Source organism: Hyperolius riggenbachi, chromosome 11, assembly GCF_040937935.1.
Source record: "Hyperolius riggenbachi isolate aHypRig1 chromosome 11, aHypRig1.pri, whole genome shotgun sequence".
NCBI lineage: Eukaryota > Metazoa > Chordata > Amphibia > Anura > Hyperoliidae > Hyperolius > Hyperolius riggenbachi.
In genome coordinates this window covers 117,965,972-117,974,960 of record NC_090656.1, presented here as the reverse complement: position 1 = coordinate 117,974,960, position 8,989 = coordinate 117,965,972, and the positions used below count along the sequence as shown (strand labels likewise).

Here is an 8,989-nt window from a genome sequence, read left to right as displayed (position 1 = left end):
AAGGCAATTGTCCATGCTGTGAAGATACGAGATGTGCAGCACCTGAAACTACAGATACTGGAAGCCTGTGCTAGCATTTCTCCTGCGGTGTTGATATCAGTGTGTGAAGAGTGGGAGAAGAGGGTTGCATTGACAATACAACACAATGGGCAGCACATTCAACACATTTTATAAGTGGTCAGAAACTTGTAAATAACTAATGAAAGAATAAAGTTATGTTAAAACCAAGCGCACCATTGTTTTTCTTGTGAAATTCCCAATAAGTTTGATGTGTCACATGACCCTCTTCCTATTGCAAAAACAAAAGTTGGATTCAAAATGGCCGACTTCAAAATGGCCGCCATGGTCACCACCCATCTTGAAAAGTTTTTCCCCCTCACATACACTATTGTGCCACAAACAGGAAGTTAATATCACCAACCATTCCCATGTTATTAAGGTGTTGTAACAACTGCGGATTCGGCGGCTGCTGACACACAGGGGGTGTCTGCAGCCGCCTTTCTCCCTATCTCTCAGGTCTCATCCATTCCTTTGGCGTCTAGTATGCCGGGAACGGTGTTGTCTTCAGTTCATAGGGTCTCTGTCTCGTGCTGGCGCACGCGGAGACAGGACCTTTATGCGGGCAGAAGGCGCGTCAGCTGACCTGCCGGTCGGCTGACGTCGCGGATGACTCTCACTGCTCGGATTGGCGGAAATCCGAGCTGGGAGTGGCTGGGAGTCTCTCTTTGCTTCTTAAGCCTCTGCCCGGCATTTGCTCGGGGTCTGCTGTCGTGAATACTTTGTGTTAGCGCTCAGACCTTAGACTAGTATCCGGTGTGCTTTGATCTGGGAGGAAACCAGGGATTTCACACAAGACTAGGATTATTGTTTATTATTGTTATTGATTACCTGTGTATGACTCTGGCTATACTTTGACTTCGCATTCACTTACTGATTCTGTACTACTGCCTATCTGCCTATCGTTGCAGAACCTCTGCCTGTTTTCTGATTACTCTTCTGCCTCACGATTCTGTACTGCTACTTACCTCTCTGTTGCCGATCCTTGCCTGTCTGACCTCTCTACTCATCAGTGGGCCCTTGCCACTGGTGAGGTGTTGCTTAGTGACCGATAGTACCTTTCCAGCTCCTCTGGAAAGCTCTAGCCAAAACTATCCTAGTCACTTGTATTACCTTCCCAGCTCCTCAGGGAAGGTTTAGCCTAGCTACCCTAGCTATCTGGTTAACTAGTTCCTTACCGGCCCTTAAGGACTTGTCAGGCTATTTCTATTTATCTCCTAGTTAGACCTTTTCAGCCCTTCTGGAAAGAGGTCTGTGTTGTTATCAGTCTGACTCCTTATTTGGTCTCTTACCAACTCCCCTGGTAGAGACCAGCATTACTATTTATTGTACTATCTCTGTTAGTACCTTCCCCAGCTCCTCTGGGAAGGTTTGTCCAAAACTATGCAGTCAGTGTACTGATAGTACCTTACCTGCAGATCACCTGATAATCTGGTATAGTGTCTGTATTATTGGTGATACTGCAGATCACCTAATAATCAGACGTCTGAGTTATAACACCCAACCGTTACAGGTGTATCCATATAAGTAGCCCACCATGGATATATAGCTGAGATGTCAGATAAAATTTCTAACACTTCAAGCATGAAAGCGGGCCTGAACTCAGAACTTCCTCTCTGCTCTAAAGGATAAGCAACAGCATAATAACCTTTAAATAGAAACATTTCTTTGTTACTGCTGATACAAATCCTGCAATAAATCTAGAGTTTGTCTACTTCCTGCTTTCATGGGAGCAGACATATTGTTAATATCCTGTGTTTACAAATGAGCTCTCTGCCGTGGCTGTCAGTGATACAGCTGTGGGAACAAATTACCACTTACTTGTGCTTAGTCACAGATGTGGGGGATTTAGAAAGGGTAAACTCTCTAAAAACATACAGGGTGCATTTCTCTATGTTTCCATCTGTCCTGTGAAAGAGTTCAACTCCAATTTTCAGTTTCCTATGCACATTTGCATGCATTTTCTCTCAACCATGTGCGTTTGTATGCAGAAAAATGTAATTGATAGAGAAAATGCACACAATGTGCAGAATTATGCTGTAGTACTTTCTCTGCATGAAAAACGAATTAAAGTGTGAACTTGGCCATTGATTAATTTTGGTACTCAGATTGAATGCATTTTTTTCTGTGTAGATGTAGAAAACACGCATGAAAATAGATAAGTGAGGGCCCTGCCTTACACCACCTTGCTTTTTGTTTTCTTTGCCTATCTTGACCCATGTGAATTTATACGTGTTATTTTCCCAGGGAGAGAAGACTAAAACTGCTGATGTTCTTCTGGCCAACCGACACATCACAATCAACTAGAAAAAAATGCTCCTCAGCATTTCCTTAGGCCTAAGGTCTTAAAGAAGAGCTGTCAGCTATACTATCTCAGAAAAAAAATAAAAAATATATATATATATATATATATATATATATATATATATATATATATATATATATATATATATATGTAAATACATAGGTGCTCTACTTACATTACACACTTACATTTTGATTTTAGGGATACATTCCAAAAGTACCTCGGAAAATTACGTATTTGACCCAGAGTAGAGTTAAAGTCCCTAAAGGGCAGATATCACATTGTATTGCTAAATTAGAGACATGAAGTTCTTTAAAACATCTTGTGTGTGTATACATCGATCAGGTAGTGTAAGTAGAGTACAGTTTGGGTATCGCCTTTTTGGGAAAATAATTGCAGCCTGGTATCTTCCACTGTGGTGTCCCAATCGCCACAATTTTTTGGAGGCCTCACAGTCCACCAGCTTGTATGGTAACAGCTGGTGGGCTAACAGTTCCAACAAGTCAGCTGTCAGACACCGGGCAGGGGGGTGACTGGCAGACATTGGCTTCTTCCTCTCAAATATTTTCTTAACTGACACTTGGCTGCTGTGGGCAGAGGAGCAGGAACTGTTCAAGGTGAGAGGCGGAGTGGAGGAGGGAGGCTGTGAAAGTGCAAGGGCAGCAGAGGATAAAGCGGCTGAAGATGCTGCACCTGGAGGAGGACGAGGAGGCAGAGGGTGGCTTTGCCTTTGTGTGCTGCTTTTCCTCATGTGCTCCTCCCATTGGTGTTTGTGATGGGATATTAAGTGCCTTCATAAGGCACTTGTCTCCAGGGATGCTCAGCAGAGCTCGAATATTCGAGTAGCTCGAATATTCAAGCTCTTTTTCAGCTATTCGAGCTCGAATACCGAGCTCGAATAGCTGCAGCTATTCGAATGGGCTATTCGAGTGAACTCGAACAGCCCACTCACTATTCGAGCAAACAGCGCTATTCGAGCTCGAATACCGAGCTCGAATAGCGTCATAGCCCAGATTGATGTCCTTAGAGCCAATCAGAGGGCTCCCAGGCCCTCTGACGGCAGCCAATCACAGAGGGGGACCCTGGCCAGCCCCTACCCTATAAATAGCGGCCGCCATGTTCGGTTTTTCCGTCCTTGCCTGACTTTGTACAGAGAGAGATCTGCTCCTTTGTGCTTTGGCTTAGCAAGTGCTCTATAGTGGTCAACTACCTAGCGTTTTTGCTCACATACACCTGCTCTATACACCTATATTGTTGTTAGCTAGATAGAGATTGTATTTTAGTTAGTAGCTTGTGTGTTACATAGAGACAGGCAGCTGCTGCAGGCAAGCTTACACAGCTTTAGGCCTCAGGGCCTTGCCTGTGTGGGCAACTGTCCTCCTGTCCTCTGTTAGTTTATTTCTGATCTATACTAGTGTTTCTGCTGTTTATTCTACCCTGTCTTGTCCTTTACTTACTGAGTGATTATTGTATTTTGTATACTGTACTAGGGACACTCACTGTTACTGTTCATAGCTCCTGCGTGTGTGTGTGTGCGTGCACTGTCTGCACAAGTACACAGTATTCCCTTCTACTGAATCATCTGATTACTACTGAATCTGATTATTGTATTTTCTAGTTCTTACTGTACTAGGGAGGGACACTCAGTCACTGTTCATAGGCTAGCTCCTGCGTGTGTGTGTGCGTGCACTGTCTGTAGTGTACACACACTCTATTTCCTTCTACTGAATCTGATTACTACTGATTATTGTATTTTCTAGTTAGTGTACTAGGGGACACACTCACTGTTCACTGTTCACACTTACTGATTCCTAATTATTGTATTTTGTATTTGTACTGTACTAGTAATCACTTAGCGATCTAATCACTTAGTGATTAGTGTCACCTCACCCACCAACCCACTCCATTAAAGTACCCCAATTTTTCACCCGCCCTTTTAAAAAACTTTTTTGTTTACGCCCAAAACATTTAAGATGTCTGGAAGTGGCAGCCAGTGCGGTTTGGGCAAGGGGAAGGGCAGCAAGGGAATCAGGAGGAGAGGGAGCAGCATTGTGGCAAGCCGCGGCCGCGCCACCATGCACAGTTCCGCAGCTGCAGCAGCTGCGTCAGTGGCTAACATTCCGCCTATAGCCACTGGCCGTGGACGCCTTGGGCGCCGCCCAGCAGGAGCAACTCACGCTGCAGAGACACAGCAGCAGCAGCGTGTAGTACCTGCTCCTATTTTCCTCCAGCCAGGTCGAAAACGTCCCATTGAGGAAAAGGATGCAGCCACTGTGGTGCAACTGATGACGGAGGATGAGCAGCCCGCCATCAGCTCTGCATCCGAGGCCTACACCCTCACCACCACCACCACCACCACCACCCCTGTTCGCAGCAGCCGCCCAGCAGGGCCTGGGGAGGAGGCCAGTTCATCGTCAGTTGGCGATCTGTCATTCGGCAGTCTTTTGACCCCAGGCATCATGAGTCAATTGTCTGCTGTTGTTGGCGATTTGGAGGAGGAGATGCTGATGGGCACTTTGGGAGATGAGGGATTGGACAGCAAGACTGTGGCGACAGTCAAGCAGCCCATCCATGCATCAGGAGAGGAGTTTGGGGGGTTATCATCCCAGCAGGACATGTTTCAGGAGGGGGAGGATGATGATGATGATGATGACGTGGTGACAGACAAAGACTGGGTGCCGCCACCACCATCACCTGGGGATGTCATCATCAGCAGCTCTGAGGAGGAGGAGGAGGATGCGCTTGTGGGCCTTGCAATGAGGCGCATCATTGCAAGCATTGGCAGCAGTAGGCACCGTCCCACAGCCTGCTGGTGTCTCAGGCTCAGCAGCAGCATCTGCCAGTACCACCACCAGCCGCACCCAAGCCCCCCCCCCCCCCCCCCCCCAACCACCACAGGGAGACAGGCAGCAGCGGCTCCAGGCCGTAGGGGGCTTTTCTTGTCACCAATCTGGCAATTTTTCACCATGCCCACAGTTGACAGCAAGTACGCCACTTGCAACCACTGTCAGCGGAAGTTGAGCAGAGGTGCAGACCCCTTAAAGTTCAGCACCAGCTCTCTCATCAACCATCTTGCTGCTAAACATTACCGCCAGAATGAGGAGTTCCAGAGGCTGAAGGCATCTGGTGCTGGCAGTGGCACCACACCCATCACTGCACAGCCTTCAGCAGCAGCAGCAGCAACAGCAGCCACCCGCCCTCCTGCTCCTCCAGCAGCACCAGCAGGAGTGAGGAAACGCACTGCTCCTCCCCCCTCTGCAACTCCTGCCGCTGACACTGTGGCCTGTTCTGGCAGCCAGTTCTCAGTGGCCTCCTCTGCTGTCTCCGCTGGTTCCCGTGCTAGCAAAAGGCACCGCCAGAGCCTTTTGAGTGAGTCCTTCCAGGGGGTGGTTAGGGCTCTGCCTCCCAGCAGCCGTCACGTGCGTCAGCTGAACGGCTTGCTGGCACGGGCCATGTGCTCCCAACTCCTGCCGTACACGCTCGTGCAGGAGGGGAGCGACATGCGTGTGCTGCTTGCTTGTGCAGCCCCAGACTGGCAGCTCCCCAGCAGACACTTCTTCACCCGCCAGGTCATGCCTGCACTGCACCGCTTTGTCATGGCCAATGTGGAGCGAGGGCTGGAGCACGCGGTTGGTGAAAGGGTCCACGTCACCATGGACTCCTGGAGCAGCTGCTTCGGGACAGGCCACTACCTGTCCTTCACTGTCCACTGGGTCAGCTTGGTGGAAGGGGGTGAGGATGGGAGAGCAGCAGCGGGCAGAGCAGCAGCAGCAACACAGTGGGTGGTGCCACCCCGCAGGGTCAGGGGAACTGCAGCAGGTTCCTCCGATCCTCTGCCATCCTCCGGCACACCTGGCCAAACCCCCCACCTCAGCAACACCGTAAAGCCACGCCACTGCCAAGCGCTGCTGCAGTTGGTCAGCCTTGGGAAGACCAAACTGACGGCAACCCATGTGTTGGCCAAACTCCAGGAGCAGGAGAGGATTTGGCTGACCCCCAGAGGCCTCAGAGTCGGAGAGGTGGTGGCCGACAATGGAGCCAATCTGGTTGCCGCAATAGACAGGGGAAACCTGACCCACATCCCCTGTCTTTCCCACGTGCTGAACCTGGTGGTGCAGAAGTTCTTGCGCACCTACCAGGGGATGGGCGAACTGCTGGAAACGGCAAGGAATGTTGTGCGTCACTTCCGGTGCTCGGCTGCAGCCTCTGCGAGCCTGGAAGACGTGCAAAAGGAGCTGGAGCTGCCACGCCATCGGCTGATCCTTGACGTTCCAACACGCTGGAACTCCACCCTGGCGGTGTTGGAGCGTCTGGTTGAACAGAAGCACGCTGTCAACCAGTACCTTGCCCTGGCCACTGTGTCCGCTGCTCAGAAAAGGGACAAGACCAGCAACATCCCGTCCATCGTCTCCGATGACGACTGGGGGCACATGCAGCAGGTGTGCTTAGTGCTGGCTCCCTTTCTGCAGGCCACCAACATGGTGAGCAGGGACCATGCTATGGTGTGCGAGTGGGTGCCCCTGGTTTGTCTGCTGAACAGGGCCCTCAATGCTTTGCTGGAACAGGGAGCGGCAGCCTTGGCCCAGCAGGAGCGGCATGCAGCTGCACAGTTCACCTCTGAGGGGGAGGAGGAGGAGGACTTGGTGGAGGTCCCTGACCTTGCTGCTGATGAGGGGGATCAGCACAGTGCAGCTGAGTTGGTGCGGGGGTGGAAAGAGGATGAGGCGGCAGAGGAGGAGGATGAGGACAGCACTGCCGTCGATGTGCCAGCAGACGTGGCCCGCCTCTTCCCAATGGCAGCGCACATGCTGACATGCCTGCGCAAGGACCCCAGGGTGATCCAGATGAAGCAGAGGGAGGACATCTGGATCAGCATGATGTTGGACCCGCGCCTCAAGGGGAAGTTGAGCCAGTTCCTGCCTCCTGCAGGAGGAGACCCAGCGCAACAAATAAGGAGCTTGCAGCAGGCCTTTGTTGAGCGCTTGGAGGAAGCCTTCCCCCAGCCTTCCACCCCCACTGTCCAGCCAGCACAGAGGCAGCAGCAGGTGCCTGCATCCAGCAGCAAGCGCCCCACAGACCTGCTGTCTCTCAGCAACGAGCTCTACAGGACTGTAGAGGCTCCAGCAGTGACTAGAGAGGAGGTGCATGCAGCAGCATCCTCCTCCGGTCACAGCCAGCGCCTGACCCGCATGGTGGCTGACTATATGGGGTCCTACAGCGGCCTTGACAGCGATGCCCCTGTTGATCCCATGGAGTATTGGGTCAAGCGCCTGGAGATCTGGAGCGAGCTGGTGCAGTACGCCCTGGAAGTGCTGTCCTGTCCCCCTTCCAGCGTGCTGTCCGAGCGCTGCTTCAGTGCAGCTGGTGGCGTGGTCACCGAGAAACGCTCACGTCTGTCTCACAAGTCTGTGGACAGACTGACGTTTCTCAAGATGAACCAGGCGTGGGTGGAAGGCGAGTTCCTGGCCCCTGTTGTCGGCGAGAGGGGGACATGAACTGGCTGCCGGAACCATTGTTAATATGCCTTACCACCCTTTACCACCTCCTGGCTCCTGCTCACTACTAAGCCAGCCTGGTTCAGTTTGACTATTACGTCGCCTGTAGCCACACATTTTACACCTACAATGGGCTGCTGTGTACTGCCCTTCTGCTGTCTGTCTGTGTTTCCCATTGCCAGGGTACACAGATTTTACCTTCTGCTGCCACTCTGCCACCAGCTATTACATCCAACAATAGCTATATGTTAAATTTGCTGTCAAAAAAAAAAAAAAAGTAAACCATTAAAAAAAAAAAAAGGTTTAATTTTTCTGAGGTGCCCGGGTTGAAAACTGTGTTGTCCCAGTTGTGTATTGGACACGATGTGGGTTGCACGACCGCTGTCTGGAACCTCCTGTTGTGTTTATTTACAGCCCTGGTATCACCGCTAGGTACCAGGGCTATTATGTCACGCTGCCTACCTACCTGCTGCCACACTCACACTACTCCTCCATTCCTCCTGCTGCTGCTGCTGTCTGTCTGCTGTGTTTCCCACTCCCAGGGTACACAGATTTACCTTCTGCTGCCACTCTGCCACCAGCTATTACGTCCAACAATAGCTATATGTGTAATTTGCTGTAAAAAAAAAAAAAATAAACCATTAAAAAATAAAAAAGGTTTAATTTTTCTGAGGTGTCCGGTTTGAAAACTGTGTTGTCCCAGTTGTGTATTGGACACGATGTGGGCTTCACGACCGCTGTCTGGAACCTCATGCTGTGTATTTACGGCCTGGTACCACCGCTAGGTACCACAGCCTATTATGTCTCGCTGCCTGCCTCATTGACTGCCTGCTGCCACACAATCATCCTCCTCCTGCTGCTGCTCTTGCTGAATTTACCTCCTGCTGTCTGTGTGTTTCCACTGCCAGGGAGCACATACAATGGCGCTTCCACCATGCGCCACCAGCTATTACGCTCAAAAATAGCTGCATTTCTTTAAAAAAAAAATATATAGAAGAGAAATAAGTGAAGAAGAAGAAGACGATATAGAAGAAGAAGAAGATATAGAAAAAGAAGAAGAAGATGAAGGAGAAGAAGAAGAAGATATAGAAAAAGAAGAAGAAGAAATAGAAAAATAATAATAAGAAGAAGA

General features: G+C 50.2%; 1 protein-coding gene across 1 annotated transcript in view; it reads right to left on the bottom strand.

Annotated features, from left to right (window-relative positions):
• The window catches only part of LOC137537857 (mucin-2-like), a 350,759-nt gene that overhangs the window by 203,518 nt on the left and 138,252 nt on the right, over positions 1-8,989 (bottom strand). The gene's annotated exons all lie outside the window — the stretch shown is intronic.